Below are 17,618 nucleotides of genomic sequence, written 5' to 3'. Positions count from 1 at the left end.
TAGTTCAGTAGAGAATCTTGAAGTAGATCCAATAAATGAGCGGAATGAGTGCAGGTTGCAGAGCACCAGTGTACTATGCTCCCATCATCTCCTCTTGCTAGGAGATGGGCTGTGCTGTGTGTAACAAAGTATCTTCATTAACTTATCTAGACTTGGGTATTAAGTTATAGTAGTCCAGACTGGAGGTGGCAAACACCTGAACTACTACAGGCAGATCATTCTCCACAAATAATAAAATCCTCTTGATAGCCAGAAATAGAAGGTGATCTGAGCAACTGCTGCTATTTGAGTGAGCAGAGTCACAAGTGAGTGCACAGCCTCTGGGCCATTCAAAACTATCTTAACTACTGGAGGGGAGATGCCTCCAACTGAGGGGAGATGGTGGTTCCTCAGAGCATTTCTCTCTTCCTGTTAGCATTGGTTTTACTCTTTCCTGAGGTAATCTTCTTCAGGTTGTTCTTCATCCAGGCTTCAGTTCCCTTCATGCACTGAGATAGCTGGAAGACAGTGCTGTCTGTGTTTGATGAAAGAGATATGTAGAACTGCATGTCACTGGCATCACAGCTGGTTTGGCTCAGGATATCCCCCTTGGTACTACATATATGTAGAATATCCCCCTTGACACCAGACCGAAGGGCAGGAAAACTAGTTTGATGTGTGCTGAGTTTGCCTATATGTAGAGCTCTGTACATTCAACTATTCTGAAAACACACATTCATATACAGTCATTTATCTGAATGTGTAATCATAGTTCTTGGTTTCTGAAGATAGAAAAAGTTACATGGCTAAAAACTGTATAAATACAATGTTGTTTGAAATTTTAATCCAGAAAATCGTGACGTTAAGTTATAACCTCATGACAACCCTAATTCTACCATATTGCACATAGCTGCAATAAGGTATAAGTGAACACCATGCATAGTAATACAAAATACTTACATTACAAAAGCGCAGAGTTATGTCCTGACTTTTGTGCATTTAAAAATCTCAATCAGAATGTATTAACATAGTTGCTAACTAACAGGTCTAATTTTATGGGATGAATGACAATACTGTGAAATGATGGTTGCTTATTGTACCATTTTTGGCTTACCTTTGAATGGAATTTAGAGAACACACCTGTTATGTGTTTCAGACAATTAGAAAGCAGTTTATCTATAAGAGGAAGGTTCAGGAAAGAATATCATATTTGTGAGCATTGTTTTCTAGATGACTGCAGTTGTTTGACTCTTCACTAAATAATAATTTATCTTAAGCAAACAAGAACTAGAATGGCTGAATGTTAAACAGTAACGAACACTCTGCCATTAATCACTTTTTATACCGTTAAACATTCCTAGCCTCCTGAGTTTTGATACTGTGTCAGTCCTAGTTACCGTACCATTCTCCTGACAGTTATATGTCAACTCAGATGATTGTCATATGCTGTTCTTGGGATGTTTCTTCTTTGTAATAATTTACTGGGTGGAAAAGGTTAAATGTCTAAGCCAAGGGTTTCGTTTTAGGTTTTGTTCAGTTTTAGTCTGAATGCTCAGGCTCTGGTTCTCCTGTTCTGTTTTTACTGTAACATTCCTATCTTCTCTTTCTACTCACCACTTCATACTTCCCTCCTTTACCACCGTAGACACTTCATATTTTCTTAGTACCTTCTTTTCTTCTTAAGAGGAAAAAGATATCAAATTACCTCAATCTTTTGCTGAAGCAAGAACATCTAGATCATCCTCAGTCCGGATTGACTGCCAGAAGCATCCCTCCCTCTGCTGCTCACAAAGAGTGTTGACTCCTCAACATTCACCTATTGGTTTGGGAATGTTACCTATAGTTTCTCTTCTCTTCTGTAATGGGCAGATAAATTACTCCTTTAGTCCTTAAAGGACTTCAGTGCTTCAGTGCTTTGTTGAATTTGAGCCTATGTCACTTTGCCCTACCAGCAATTACCATTATACTTAGTGGATTTACTTCAAGCCTTTCTGTGTGCGGGGAAGGCGCTGGTGCTTAATCAGTTGTCCTGCCTGTGCTCTGGAACCAGCTTAACACCCTGAGCCTGAGTCCCAGCAGAGCTTCAGGTCAGGCTGAGCAACAGCATTATGTGGTCAGGAATCTTTTTACTGCTTCACAGTGCACCAGACTCCAGTGACTCCAAGTTCCTGCTCCCACCCCCATCTTCAGAGTCTGACTATCTGGTTACAATCTTCAGTGTGTATCTGGACTCCAGCTTTTATATCAGCTTGTCTTTGAACTCTAACCACTCAGCTTTAACCTCTGGTCTGCACCTGGACTCTGGCTACATTTCTGATTCTGGTTTGTCAACAGATTCTGATCTTGGTTTTGACCCTGGCCTGCTCCCAGATCTCAATTCTAGGACCAGCTGTGGCTCAGACCCAACCCTGTGTCCACCTAGGACCTGTGCTCCAACCACTAGGCCTGATTGTCAGAGGCAGTGCCTGACACCCCACTGCCTCCAGCATGAGGGAGACTGTCTTGTGCCTAATTGGGGGTCAGCTCCCTGGCACCAGCAGCCTGTGAGCCACCCAAGCCTTTTCCTCTGGGCTATGTCAGCCCTTATTGTGTCTTGCAGATTAACAGTACGTTCAGCTGAATCCCTGAACCCTTTTGAAGCATTCCCCTATAGTGTCCAGCCACTTACCCACTGAACAGTCTCCCCCCACCACCAAGTTTTTCATTAGGGTTAACTGCTACATTTTTAAAGCACAGATTAAGATTTGACTCTTTAAGGCTTTCAAAACTGGCAACATCACATGGCACAATACCCAGATATAAATGCAAGAGATAGTCTCATTATCTTTTTCAAGGCCTATGGAAACTGACTAAACTATCCTCATGGCATTGTCTGGAATTCTTACAGAATCTGTTGAACAACCCCATCTCTCTGGCACAGTTACATCCTTGGAGACAACATCACACCTTTATGTTTGAGATCCCTTTATAAATAGCATGAAAAATAACTATGTTTACTGGGAGTAGCACAGACTAAGGCAGGGGTGGGCAAATTACAGCCCGTGGGCCGGATCCGGCCCATCAGGGCTTTGGATCTGATCTGCAGGATTAACAGCCTCGTGGCGCAGCGGGGCTAAGGCAGGCTCCCTGCCTGCCCTGGTCCTGCGCCGATCCTGGAAGCATCCCGCACCATGTCCCTGCAGCCCTGACGGGGGGCAGAGGGCTCCACATACTGCCCTTGCCTGTAGGCACTACCCCCCGCAGCTCCCATTGGCTGAGAATGGGGAACTGCAGCCAATGGGAGTTTTAGGGGAGGTACTCGCAGGTGAGGGCAGCACACAGAGCCCTCTGCCCCCACTCCCCCAAAGGGAGAGTCCCCAGAGCCCCCTTCTGTACTCCTCCCTGCACGCCAACCCACTATCCTGAGCCTCTTCCTGCATTCCAAAGCCCCTCCTGAATCCCAACCCCCTGCCCTGAGCCACCCCCTGCTGAGCCCTCTCCTGCACCCACAGCCCTTGCCATGAGCCCCTTCCTGCACACTACACCCCCTCCCACACCCCACACTCCCTCAACTTATGCTTCATGTTCTGTATCAGCAAATCTACATGCTTCGCACACTGAATTATACGTTATTTCCTTTTCTTTCCCCTCTACCTATCCTATTTGTGAAATGATTTTTTAAATTTCTTTGAATCTGACTCACTCCTGTTTATTACCATATACATCGCCTGTGTGTCCTGCGGGAAGGTGGACTTTGTGCTGATGTTTTGGCACTGAATATTCACAAATGGCTGAGCTACATATCATTTCCTTATGATCTGTTACCGATACATGAAATGTAAATGCAATAAAATACAAAAACTTTACAAAATATAGACAAATTGCCTCTGGCCAGTGTTTGTTTCTGTTTGTTTTCAATCATGGTTTTTTGGCTCCAGACAAATAATACAAGAAAAGCTTGTTATCCTCTGAAGGTAATTTATGCCAGGGGAGGCTGAATGCCTGTTCCTTTGCCTCTATGTTCCTTTGCCTCATTTTGTCATTCAGTAATTCCTTATTTAGTAATAAAGAATTATCATATTATAAGACACATACCTTAAGTATTGCATTTTAAAAAGTGTCCTGGCAACAAGAAATTTTTCAAGTAGAGTATGTGACGGGGCAAGGCCAGATGGCTATAGAAAAGTAGTCTTATTGGGATCCGGGAAGTGGGCGGGCGAAGCCCGTCCACTGCTAAAGGATCCCCCCCCAGCCTAAAAGGGGAATCCACCGGACCTAGATACCCAAAAAATTCCGGGGGACAACTAATGAAATAACAGGGACAGGAGTGCGGTCAAAGGGTCAAATGAAGGGAACCGGATGGGGACACCGAGCAGAGAACCCCGGACAGCGCCCACTGCTCCTCAAAGGCATCAAGAGAGTCAGAGGACGCCGCCCAGAGGAACTCTGCCCGGATACATGAACGGACCGAGGATCGGAAATAGGCCCCAAAGTCACAGGAGACTCCATCGGCCAACCTCCTCTCTCTGGTTTTATAGATGTCCATTTTTGCTAGGGCCAGGAGGAGGTTGACCAGGAAATCCCGTGACTTTGTGGGGCCACGGATAGGGAGTGCATAAATGAGAAGGTGAGGGGAGAAGTGTAACCAAAAACGTAATAAAATATTGGTGAGGTGCCGGAATAGGGGCTGCAGCCTGGCACACTCCAAGTATATATATGTACCAGGGTATCCCTCACGCCGCAAAAGGGGCAGGTGTCTGGGATTAAGGTGAACCGCGCCAAGTACAAGCCCGTGCTCACGGCTCCGTGAAGGATCCGCCAACTGACATCCCCGGCGGGCCTAGGGACTAACGTGGAATATAGGCTGGCCCACCGGGACTCCTCACCCTCCAAAAGTAGCAGAAGGTCCCGCCATTTTGTATCGGGGCGGGACACGAGGGTGCGGGCGTGAAGGGTGTGGAGCACGAGCATGTGGAGATGTTTTCTTGGCGCGGTTTGAAAGCAGACCGGCTGCATCTCGTACAGCCGGCTTCTAGTGAAGGGGTGAAGGGGTCGGTTGGGTCCATGGGGCAGGGGTCCAATTAAAAGGTCCGGCGGGCCTGGGATAGTGGGTGGGCGGGGCGTGCCCTCGTGCAGGACCCGGTCGAGATGAACCCGAGCAGCGGGCGGCAAAGCGGCCTTCACCTCCTGAAGTATGCGGCAGGGAGTACAAGGTCTGGAAAGCCCCATGCGCTAAGCGAGCATCAGGGGATCCAGCCAGTCTCCCCGGTCATAGTCCAGGAGGTCTCCGACTCTTGTGACCTCTGCCAGGACCAACCTCTGGCGCACCGAGCGGGACTCCGCCACCTGCACACGGAGCTGGGGGTTGTGTAGCAGGGGCTCCGCGAGGAGATCTGCCCCCTCGGTGGCTGCCACAGACCTGGTCGTTGTAAAGAGTTTCCAGGTCCGGAGGAGGTCCTGGTAGAAGACCGGCAGCCCGGAGAGGTCTCACGGAAGACCTCTCGGATGGAGAGAGGGCTGCGGCCCAGGACGGTGTAGGTCTGGTCTGGGTGGACCACATCCGCCAGCACGGGCCCTAGCCACAGCGAGATGGCTTTTGCCACGACTTTGTAGTCCGTGCTGAGGAGCGAGACGGGACGCCAATTTCGTAAATCGCGGAGGTCCCCCTTCTTTGGCAATAAGGCGAGCACGGCTCGCCTGCACGAAAGAGGGAAGACCCCGCTCTGCAAAGACTCGGTCCAGACGGTGACTAAGTCTGGGCCGAGGACGTCCCAGAACACGCGGTAGAACTCCACGGGCAGCCTGTCTATGCCCGGAGATTTATTGGTGGGCATGCGACGGAGGGCTTCCGAGAACTCGGCCAGAGTGAGAGGCAGCTCTAGCCGGTCTCGGTCGCCCGTGCTGACCGTCGGGAGCTCCTCCCAAAGCACTCTGCAAGCGTTAGGATTGGTCGGATCCAGGGAGAACAGGCTTGCGTAGAAGGCTCTCACCCTCCCGCACATCTCCACCGGATCCGTGAGGGGGGTGCCATCTTCTGCCAGAAGGCAGATGACATGTTTTTTAGCCCCCCTCTTTTTCTCCAGGGCGTAGAAGAAGCGGGAACCGCGATCGATCTCCCGAAGGAGACGGATGAGGGATCGAACAAAGGCGCCCGGGCCCGATGGTCCTCTAGGGTCCAGAGCTCCTCCCGCTTCTCCCGGCATGCTCCGCAGAGGGGTGGATCCTCGGGGCTGACGGCCAGACGCTTCTCCAGCTCTAAGACCTCCCGTTCCAACTGCTCTATTGCCGCATCCCTCCGTCAGCTGGCGCCCCGGGTATAGTCACGGCAGAAGAGCCAGGCGCGCACCTTCCCTAGGTCCCACCACCGCTGCGCCGAGGGAAAGGCACGCCGCTGCCCTCACCAGGCCAGCCAGAACTCCCGGAAGGACGCCACGAAGCCCGCATCCTCCAGCAAGCTGTTGTTAAAATGCCAATAGGCCAGCCCCGGCCTCTCCGCGCAGAGGGAGGCTATCACGGTGGCTATATGATGGTCAGAAAATGGGGCCGGCCGGATGCTGGAGGAGTGGGCCCGTGAAAGATGAAAGCGTGATAAATCAATGCGGTCCAACCGGGAGTGGCGTGACCGATGGGCCTCCACCCGGACAAAGGTGAACGTGGAAGTGTCATCCAGGTGGTGGTCGCGCCAGACGTCCACCAGGGAGTGGTGTTCGAGTATCTCCTGGAGGACGGCGACAGCGGCCGGGCTCTGCTCGGTCCCCGAGCGGTCCCATTCCTCAAGGGTGATGTTAAAGTCCCCTCCCAGGACCAGGCACTCCTGAGGATCCAAGGTGCCGAGGAAGGCGGATGCCTGCTGATAGAATTGCAGACGCTCCGGGCTCGCTGCCGGGGCATAGATGTTGACGAGGTTGACTACGAGCCCCTCCATGCAGACCTGGAGGTGCAGCAGGTGACCCGGCACAGCCTCGGCGACCCCCAGCACCTCAGGCCGTAGGTCGGGGGAGAACAGGGTCGCCACTCCAGCCGTACGAACTCTGAGATGGCTAAAGTAGACCATGTCCCCCCAATCCAGCCGCCAGCTGTCTTCGGCGGTCGGATCCATATGGGTGTCCTGCAGGAAAACCACAGAGTACCCCCCCTCCCGAAGGAAGAAGAGCACCTGGTACCTGCGGAGACCTATCCTACAGCCGCAGGTGTTCAATGTTGCGATGGTAAGAGGTGCCAAGAGGAGGGCTGGGGGGGATCCTCGCCGGAAGGGACGCTCGCCGCTCTCGGCGTGCCACGCAGCAGTCTGTGACCTACCACGTAGGTGAGTAAGGAGTCACGGAAAAGGCGGACCCGCTGATAGGCCACGGCGCCCTGCCTCACGGTCCTTTTACCCACCCCCATGAGGGCCCTTGCGGCCCAGAGGATTTGATTAAAGTCCCCCCATCGCTGGAGAGCAAGCTGTACTTTGTTGCGGGAGCCACGGACGTCTTCTAGAAACTCCCGCAACTCCTTTTGCAGCGCATGGGGGGCTGGGGTTACGGTCTCCTGATTACTCCCCGACGGGGCCCTTGGTACAGCCACGTGGTCCACTGAGACGGGCAGACACGGTGCAGACCCCCGATGGGGATCCTGATAAGTTGGCTTAAATGCTGGGGCGATAGGGGGCGGCGGAGGGAAGATAGCAGCCCCTGGTGGGTCGGGACGGGTAAACACAAAGGCCGCTCCCTGGGGGTCATCTGTTGGCAAGGGAAGGAGACAGCCCCAGGGGCAGCAATAACAACTCGGGATGTGGACGGGACAGGGGCAGGGGCAGAGGCAAGGTTAGAGGTAAGAGTCTGGGCGGGGAGAGGGCTCTCAGTGATGCCGAGCGCAGGCTCTCTGGTGGATTTGGCAGCCACGGCATCAAGGGGTGGACTCTCACCCGGGAAGGAGGTCGAATGCTCCGCACCAATGACAGGTGCCCTGGTGGCTCAGGTCCCAGCCACGTGGCAGTGGCCGTCGCCTCAACAGGTTCGGCGGCCCTCAGTGGGGTGCCATCTGCAGCCGGGTTATGGAGGAGTCCAGGGGCCCCTCGGAGGTGGGAGCGGAAGCAACAGTTAGGGGGAGGGAGCATGGGGAAAGGGGGGCTGGAGTGAAGTCGCCTATATCGAGGCCCGCTGGCATAGGGTCGTCCTCCCCCTGGGTGACCGGGGTCAGACCCAGGGCCTCGATCTCCTCGTTTATTGATGGGAGATCAGTTTCCGCCATCCCGGGATTCTCCCCGCTGCCACCTGACGCGACTGTTGCCTCGGGGCACACTGAGGTTTCAGATGGAGCCTTGGGGGCCTTGGAGGAGAGGGACTCCCGTGGAGGGGAGATACCACCTTCCAGTGCTGCCACGTCTTCCCCAGCCGGCACCGATGGATGGAGCACACCCGTGGGTAAAGCGGAAGGCTCGGCATCGGTGCCCCCCTTCCTGGTCTTCCGGGGGCCTCCGTATCAGATGGGAGGAGCGGAGCTCGAGCCTTCCGCTTGCCCCGCTTCCCCTGGACTAGGGCCCAGCCCTCCATGGCATCATCTGGGGGCTGGCTAGCAGGGGTTGTGTCAGGGGGCAGAAGCGATGGCTCAAGGACTCGAGGGGATAATGGTGGGGCAGCACAAGGGAGGGAAGATTCCCCTTGGGGCGGGCCCTCTCCCATGCCCGGCAGTGTCCCTGCCGCACCCTCCTCCACAGGCCCCGCCAGATTGCAAGCAGCGGTGGCAGGGCTCTCCCGCTCGTCTGGGCATAGTTGGGGAGGTGCCCCTCCCATTGCGGGAGCAATGGTGGACTGGGAAGGAGGAGGGGTGGTTTTGGGCACCAGGCAGCCAGGGGCGCCGGCGATGACGGGGCCACTGCCCTGCTGGGGCTCGGGGGTCCTGGATGCCCCTCCTTGCCAGGCCAAGGGGCAGTCCCTCCGGACATGCCCCATCGCCCGGCAGAGGTAGCACCGGGCCTCCCCCGTGGAGTAATGCACCCAGTAATGGGTCCCCTGGTAGGGGACTAGGAAAGACCCCTCCAGCGCCTTTCCGTCACGCGCCACCGGCGGAAGTTGAAGCGGCACTTGCCAGCGGAACGAGAGGACGTGCCGGAGGGCGGGGTCTTTGCAGCCCAACGGGAGAGGGCTGATGACAGAGATGGGCTTCCCCAGGGTAGAGAGGGCGGGTAACAGGGCGGCATTGTGAAGAAAGGGAGGGACAGAGGTCAGGACCAGGCGGACGCCCAGGTCCTCTAGCGGCTCTAAGGGGACAAAAACGCCCCCCACCACCAGGCCCTTCTCCACCGCCTCCTGGGCGGCGGCCTCCGATGTTAAGAAGAAGACGACTTTGCCATACATTTTGGAGGCCGCCACAATGGCCGTGGGCCCCACCACCCTCGCCAACGCCCGCACAAAGGTCTCCACGTGGGGTGAGGCAGGCACCAGGAGGCAACGAACGCCATGCTTCCTGGTCATGGTGGGAAAGGGGCCCCGGCCGCTATAGATGGTAGCGGAGGCAGTGGGCTGGAGAGATGATGTAGCAGCAGGCAGGGGGGCTGCCGCCACCTGGGCGTACGCTCTGGGGGCCGGGGGAGGACACCCGCAGAGCTGGTGGAGGGAACAGCGGGGAGGGGCACCCCAGCCGGAGATGGGGCCGGGGCATTGGGGGCAGCCCCTGCCATGGAGGGCCTGGTCTTTTTAGCGGGGCCCTTCCCCTTCATCTTCCCCGGCCCTTCCCGCCGGCTGGGGGGGCTCCCCCCAAATCTGAGGGGGTGAGAGACGTGGCAGCAGTGGAGGTCGCCCCGGTGCCCGTCGCTGCTGGTGCCCCAGCGGGGGCGGTGGTAGATGGTTCAGCAGCGGACGTAGAAGCTTGGGGGGGAGACGGCGGGGCAGGCGGGGGAGGGGTAGCTCGGGCTGCTGGAGGGGACCCACCCATCTCATCCCCGGCCATCATGAGCAGGGAGGGAAGGGGAGATACCAGAAGGAGGAGGGGAGAGGGGAAGCAGGTTGACCACTCCTCCCCGCTAGGCTGCAGGCAGGGGAGGAGGGCGCCAAAAGGGGTGGGCTGGACGGGGGGCAATCAGGGGTTAGGGTCAGTCACCGACACAAGGTGGAATTCCGGCTCCTCTTGGTTCACTAGGGGAGGGGGGGATACAACAACATTCGGGGTGCAGTGAAAAGGGTTGAAACTAAAATGGGGAGTTGCACAAAAGCATGGGAGGGGGCATGGGCACACGGAGCAAGGGGCTAAGCGGTCTGGAGGTAGAACAGGGAAACCAAGGGGCTAGCTTCAGAGGCTGGGGCGGGGCAAACAAACCAAGGCTGCAGAAGGAAATGGGCGGGGCAGGCAAACAAACTGAAGCTAGTAAGGGGGGCTGGAGCAAAAGAGGAGGCAAAGCAAGGGGCAAATGGGGCAGGTAGTAAAGGGCAAAGCTGGGGGGTAGGCAGTCTGGGGGGGGCACATGTGCCCATGTGCACTTGCACAAGACTTTTTTTTAACTTGCTGCTGCTTCTGGCCCTTGGGTGGAATCAGGGCGTGGCAAGCCAAGCAAGCAGCTGAGTCCAGAGGCAGGAGCTGAGGCAGATGGTATACAGCTAGTGGGGGTGGTGGAGGGGGCAGTGGTGGTGGTAGTAGTGGTGGGGGTTGGGGGGACACACCGATGGATGGGGGGGCAGCTCCACGCCACACCCCGTGTCCCTGTAAACACAGTCAAAACCCCCACCACAAGAGCACAGTTTGAAAATTACTCAGTCTTAGGGCCCCCTCCACGGTGGTCTGCAAAGTCTCTAGGTGCTGCCCCACTGGCAAATGATTCTCTTCTTCTCCTCCTCGGGCTTCAGCAGCTCCAGGCAGCGGCCACTGCAGCAGCAGCAGCTCCAAGAACTCCAGGTGGTCGTCCAGGCAGGCAGAATGGACCCCTCTCAGATGGTGGTGCTGGTGGAGGTATCCACAACAGCAATGGCTGGGGTCCCTCACTCCTCCTCTCTGGGGAGTGGGCTAGCAGCCCCCCCCCCCGGGGCTGCAGTTGCAGCAGTAGCAGCACCCAAGAGTGGGGGGTCCAGCAGCCAAGCAGCAGAGAATGGGGGGTGTCTGGCCCAGCCAGGGGAGCAGCTGGAGCAGCAGGGAGAGCTTAGGGTCTAGCAGCAGCAGGAGTAGCAGCTTCCCACCTCCCTCGAAGCTAGAAGGCTATGGAAGAGCAGTCTTATTGGGATCCGGGAAGTGGGCGGGCGAGGCCCGTCCACTGCTAAAGGATCTCCCCCAGCCTAAAAGGGGAATCCACAGGACCTAGATGCCCAAAAAATTCCGGGGGACAACTAATGAAATAACAGGGACAGGAGTGCGGTCAAAGGGTCAAAAGAAGGGAACCGGACGGGGACACCGAGCAGAGAACCCCGGACAGTGCCCACTGCTCCTCAAAGGCGTCAAGGGAGTCAGAGGACGCCGCCCAGAGGAACTCTGCCCGGATACGTGAACGGACCGAGGATCGGAAATAGGTCCCACAGTCACAGGAGACTCCATCGGCCTACCTCCCCACTCTGGTTTTGTAGATGGCCATTTTAGCTAGGGCCAGGAGGAGGTTGACCAGGAGATCCCGTGACTTTGTGGGGCCACGGATAGGGAGTGCATAAATGAGAAGGTGAGGGGAGAAGTGCAACCAAAAACGTAATAAGATATTGGTGAGGAGCCAGAATAGGGGCTGCAGCCTGGCACACTCCAGTTAGACATGTGCCAGGGTATCCCTCACGCCGCAAAAGGGGCACGTGTCTGGGATTGTGGTGAACCGCGCCAAGTACACGCCCGTGCTCACGGCTCCGTGAAGGAGCCGCCAACTGACATCCCCGGCGGGCTTTGGGACTAAGATGGAATATAGGCTGGCCCACCGGGGCTCCTCACCCTCCAAAGGTGGCAGGAGGTCCCGCCCTTTTGTATTGGGGCAGGACACGAGGGTACGGGCGTGAAGGGTGTGGAGCACGAGCATGTAGAGATGTTTTCTTGGCGCGGTTTGAAAACAGACCGGCTGCATCTCGTGCAGCCGGCTTCTAGTGAAGGGGTGAAGGGATCGGTTGGGTCCACAGGGCAGGGGTCCAATTAAAAGGTCCCGTGGGCCTGGGGTAGTGGGTGGGCGGGGCGGGCCCTCGTGCAGGACCCGGTCGAGATAAACCCGAGCAGCGGGCAGCAAAGCGGCCTTCACCTCCTGAAGTATGCGTCGGGGAGTACAAGGTCTGGAAAGCCCCATGCGCTGAGCGAAGGTTAGGGGATCCAGCCAGTCTCCCCGGTCATAGTCCAGGAGGTCTCCGACTCTTGTGACCTCTGCCAGGACCAACCTCTGGCGCACCGAGCGGGACTCCGCCACCTGCAGACTGAGCTGGGGGTTGTGTAGCAGGGGCTCCGCGAGGAGATCTGCCCCCTCGGTGGCTGCCACAGACCTGCTCGTTGTAAAGAGTTTCCAGGTCCGGAGGAGGTCCTGGTAGAAGACCGGCAGCCCGGAGAGGTCTCGCAGAAGACCTCTCGGATGGAGATAAAGGAGCTGCCGGTCGTATCGGAGCCCTCGGAAGCGGCGCAGGAAGGCGTGCGCCAGTATGCTCCACGCCGGACTACCTGCACCATAAAGGAGCCTCTGCAGGGTCTGGAGGCGGAAGACATGGACCTGAGTAAGCAGACATTTGAGGCCCTGCCCTCCCTCCTCCACAGGTAGATGGAGAACCCCTGCAGGGACCCAGTGCAGTCCTGACCAAAAGAACTCCAGAATCGATGTCCGCAGGTTGGTCAGGAAAGCCGGGGCCGGGACCAGGGTGTTGAGCCGGTACCAAAGCATAGACAGGACTAGTTGATTAAGCACTAACGCTCTCCCTCGAAGGGAGAGGCACCGGAGTAGTCCTGTCCATTTCCGGAGCCACTCTATCACCCCGCCCTCTAAATTCTGCCAGTTCTCCGGCGGAGAGGGATGCGTGGCAGAAAGGTAAACGCCCAGATAGAGCAGCGGACCCGTGCTCCACCGGATGGCTTGAAGCGCGGGTGGGAGGGAGCTCGCCTGCCGCCAGTCCCCTACCATCAAGCCAGAGCTCTTGACCCAGTTGACCCATGCAGAGGAGGCTGCTGAATAGATGGCCTGGCAAGCCTCCACCCGCACCAAGTCGCCCGGGTCCTGGACCATGAGGAGCACGTCATCAGCGTACGCCGACAGGACCAGCCGCAGCTCCGGCTCCCTCAGCACCAACCCTGTCAACCTTCTTCGGAGGAGACAGAGGAAGGGCTCGATCGCCAGAGCGTACAGCTGGCCTGAGAGGGGGCACCCCTGCCGTACTCCTCGCCCGAAGTTGACTGGTTCGGTCAGGGTCCAGTTGAGCCTTACCAGACACTCTGTGGAAGCGTACAGCACCCGGAGAAAGTTCACAAACCTGGATCCGAAGCCAAACGCCTGCAGAGTGCTCAGGAGATACCCGTGATCCATCCTGTCGAACGCCTTCTCCTGATCTAAGGACAGGAGGGCGAACGACAGACCATCCCTACACCCAAGTTCCAATAGGTCCCGGACCAGATATAGGTTGTCGAAGATACTGCGGCCCGGGACGGTGTAGGTCTGGTCTGGGTGGACCACGTCCGCCAGCACGGACCCTAGCCTCAGGGAGATGGCTTTTGCCACGATTTTGTAGTCCGTGCTGAGGAGCGAGACAGGACGCCAATTTCGTAAATCGCGGAGGTCCCCCTTCTTTGGCAATAAGGCGAGCACAGCTCGCCTGCACAAAAGAGGGAGGACCCCGCTCTGCAAAGACTCGGCCCAGACGGTGACTAGGTCTGGGCCCAGGATGTCCCAGAACACGTGGTAGAACTCCACGGTCAGCCCGTCCATGCCCGGAGATTTATTGATGGGCATGCGACGGAGGGCTTCCGAGAACTCGGCCAGAGTGCGAGGCAGCTCTAGCCGGTCTCGGTCGCCCACGCTGACCGTCAGGACCTCCTCCCACAGCACTCTGCAAGCGTTAGGATCGGTCGGATCCGGGGAGAATAGGCTTGCGTAGAAGGGTCTCGCCGTCTCGCACATCTCCACCGGATCCGTGAGGGGGGTGCCATCTTCTGCCAGTAGGCAGATGATATGTTTCTTAGCCCCACTCTTTTTTTCCAGGGCGTAGAAGAAGCGGGAGCCACAATCCATCTCCCGAAGGAGACGGATGCAGGATCGAACAAAGGCACCCCGGGCCCGATGGTCCTCGATGGTCCGGAGCTCCTCCCGCTTCTCCCGGCACGCTCCGCAGAGGGGTGGATCCTCGGGGCTGGCGGCCAGACGCCTCTCCAGCTCTAAGACCTCCCGTTCCAACTGCTCTATCGCTGCATCCCTCCGTCGGCTGGTGCCCCGGGTGTAGTCACGGCAGAAGAGCCGGGCGCGCACCTTTCCTACGTCCCACCACCGCCGTGCCGAGGGAAAGGCACGCCGCTGCCCTCGCCAGGCCAGCCAGAACTCCCGGAAGGACGCCACGAAGCCCGCATCCTCCAGCAAGCTGTTGTTAAAATGCCAATAGGCTGGCCCCGGCCTCTCCGCGCATAGGGAGGCTGTCACAGTGGCTATGTGATGGTCAGAAAATGGGGCTGGCCGGATGCTGGAGGAGTGGGCTTGTGAAAGATGAAAGCGTGATAAATAAATGCGGTCCAACCGGGAGTGGCGCGACCGATGGGCCTCCACCTGGACAAAGGTGAATGTGGAAGTGTCATCCGGGTGGTGGTCGCGCCAGACGTCCACCAGGGAGTGGTGTTCGACTATCTCCTGGAGGACGGCGACGGCGGCCGGGCTCTGCTCGGTCCCCGAGCGGTCCCATTCCTCAAGGGTGATGTTAAAGTCCCCTCCCAGGACCAGGCACTCCTGAGGATCCAAGGTGCCGAGGAAGGCGGATGCCTGCTGATAGAATTGCAGCCGCTCCGGGCTCGCTGCTGGGGCATAGATGTTGACGAGGTTGACTACGAGCCCCTCCATGCGGACCCGGAGGTGCAGCAGGCGACCCGGCACAGCCTCGGCGACCCCCAGCACCTCGGGCCGTAGGTCGGGGGAGAACAGGGTCGCCACTCCACCCGTATGAACTGTGAGGTGGCTAAAGTAGACCCTGTCCCCCCAATCCAGCCGCCAGCTGTCTTCGGCGGTCGGATCCGTATGGGTCTCCTGCAGGAAAACCACAGAGTACCTCCCCTCCCGAAGGAAGGAGAGCACCTGGGACCTGCGGAGACCCATCCTACAGCCACGGGTGTTCAATGTTGCGATGGTAAAGGGTGCCATGAGGAGGACTGGGGGGGATCCTCGCCGGCAGGGATACTGGTGGCTCCCGGCGGGCCGCGCAGCAGTCCGTGACCCACCCCGTAGGTGAGTAAGGAGTCACGGAAGTGGCGGACCCGCTGGTAGGCCGCGGCGCCCTGTCTCCTGGTCCTTTACCCCTCCCCCATGAGGGCCCTTGCGGCCCGGAGGATTTGATTAAAGTCCCCCCATCGCTGGAGGGCAAGCTGGACTTTGTTGCGGGAGCCACGGACGTCTTCTAGGAACTCCCGCAACTCCTCTCGCAGCGCATGGGGGGCTGGGGTTATGGTCTGGTTGCTCCCCGATGGGGCCCTTGGTACAGCCCCCTGGCCCAGCGAGACGGGCAGACAGGGTGCGGACCCCCGACGGGGCTCCTGATGGGTTGACCTGAATGCTGGGGCGATAGGGGGCGGCGGAGGGAGGATAGCAGCCCCTGGTGGGTCGGGACGGGCAAACACAAAGGCCATTCCCTGGGAGTCATCTGTTGGAAAGGGGAGGGAGACAGTCCCAGGGGTGGCAATGATATCTCGGGAGGTGGGCGGGATAAGGGCAGGGGCAGGGGTAGAGGTAGAGGTGAGAGTCTGGGTCGGGAGAGGGCTCTCACTGATGCCGGGCGCAAGCTCTCTGGTGGATTTGGCAGCCACGGCATCAGGAGGTGGACTTCCTTCTGTAGGGTCCTCTCCCGGAAAGGAGGTCGAATGCTCCTCACCAGCGAGGGATGCCCCTGGTGGCTCAGGTTCCAGCCGCGTGGCACTGGCCGTCATCTCAACTGGCTCGGCGGCTCTCAGCGGGGTGCCCTCTGCAGCTGGGTTGATGGAGGAGTCCAGGGGCTCCTCGGAGGTGGGGTCAGAAGCAACGGTTACGGGGAGGGAGTATGGGGAAAGGGGGGCTGGAATGAAGTCGCCCAGATCGAGGCCCGCAGGCATGGGATCGTCCTCCCCCTGGGTGACCGGGGTCAGACCCAGGGCCTCGATCTCCTCAAATATAGATGGGAAATTGTTTTCCGCTACCCCGGGATTCTCCCCGCCGGCACCTGACGCGACGGTTACTTCGGGGCACACTGGGGTTCAGATGGTGCCTCGGGGGTCTTGGAGGGGAGGGACTCCCGTGGAGGGGAGATACCGCCTTCCAGTGCTGCCACGTCTTCCCCAGCCGGCTCTGGTGGGTGGAACACACCCGTGGGTAGAGCGGAAGGCTCGGCATCGGTGCCCCCCTTCCTGGTCTTCCGGGGGGCCTCCGCGTCAGATGGGAGGAGCGGAGCTGGAGCCTTCCACTTGCCCCGCTTCCCCTTGACTAGGGCCCAGCCCTCCATGGCATCATCCGGGGGCTGGCTATTAGGTGTTGTGTCAGGGGGCAGAGGCGATGGCTCAGGGACTCGAGGGAGTAACGGTGGGGCAGCACAAGGGAGGGAAGATTCCCCTTGGGGTGGGCCCTCTCCCATGCTTGGTGGTGTCCCTGCCGCACCCTCCTCCACAGGCCCTGCCAGATTGCAAGCAGCGGTGGCGGGGTTCTCCCGCTCGTCTGGGTATAGTGGGGGAGGTGCCCCTGGGCCTGAGCGGGAGCAATGGTGGATTGTGAAGGAGGAGGGGCGGTTTCAGGTGCCGGGCAGCCAGGGGCGTCGGCGATGACGGGGCCGGTGCCCTGCCGGGGCTCGGGGGTCCTGGGTGCCCCCTTCTTCCCGGGCCAGGGGGCAGTCCCTCCGGACGTGCCCCATCGCCCGGCAGAGGTAGCACCGGGCCTCCCCCGTGGAATAATGCACCCTGTAAGGGGTCCCCTGGTAGGGGACTAGGAAGGACCCCTCGAGTGTCTCTCCGTCGCGCGCCGCCGGCGGCAGTTGAAGCTGCACTTACCGGTGGAAGGAGAGGACGTGACGGAGGGCGGGGTCTTTGCAGCCCAACGGGAGAGGGCTAATGACAGAGATGGGCTTTCCGAAGGTAGAAAGGGCGGGTAACAGAGCGGCATTGGGGAGAGAGGGAGGGACGGAGGTCAGAACCAGGCGGACGCCCAGGTCCTCTAGTGGCTCTAAGGGGACGAACACGCCCCCCACCGCCAGGCCCTTCTCCACCGGCTCCTGGGCGGCAGCCTCCGATGCTAGGAAGAAGACGACCTTGCCATAAATTTTGGAGGCCGCCACAATGGCCGTGGGCCCCACCACCCTCGCCAACGCCCGCACATAGGTCTCCACGTGGGGTGAGGCGGGCACCAGGAGGCAACGGAAGCCGTGCTCCTGGTCATGGTGGGAAAGGGGCCCCGGCCGCTATAGATGGTAGCGGAGGCGGTGGGCTGGAGAAATGATGTAGCGGCAGGTGGGGGGACTGCCGCCACCTGGGCGTATGCTCTGGGGGCCGGGGGAGGGACACCTGCAGAGCTGGTGGAGGGAACAGCGGGGAGGGGTACCCCA

This window comes from Dermochelys coriacea, chromosome 2 (assembly GCF_009764565.3).
Source record: "Dermochelys coriacea isolate rDerCor1 chromosome 2, rDerCor1.pri.v4, whole genome shotgun sequence".
Classification (NCBI taxonomy): Eukaryota; Metazoa; Chordata; order Testudines; family Dermochelyidae; genus Dermochelys; species Dermochelys coriacea.
This window is presented reverse-complemented; position numbering follows the sequence as displayed.